Below are 278 nucleotides of genomic sequence, written 5' to 3' on the forward strand. Positions count from 1 at the left end.
CTGTTTATTTCTCACCAGTCACGGTGTGGCCCGGAGCCTTGCTGCCCACATCTCCTCCAGACTCCTAGCAGGGGATCAGGATTTTCCTTGTTTCAACAGTTCCTCCCTGAGTTGCCTGCACAATTCCTCAGGGATAAGACATCACCACCACCACTTAACACACAGGGGGCAGAGCTCTGGCAAGTTTTAGGTGAATTTTGGTCCTTTTTCCACACAGACGAAGGTCCCCCGGGCTGAGCAGCCACCCCAGCGCGCCCCGCTGCAGCCCGCGGCCCCCC

The sequence above is a fragment of the Nestor notabilis genome, unplaced genomic scaffold (genome assembly GCF_000696875.1).
Source record: "Nestor notabilis isolate BGI_N333 unplaced genomic scaffold, ASM69687v1 scaffold17117, whole genome shotgun sequence".
Classification (NCBI taxonomy): Eukaryota; Metazoa; Chordata; class Aves; order Psittaciformes; family Psittacidae; genus Nestor; species Nestor notabilis.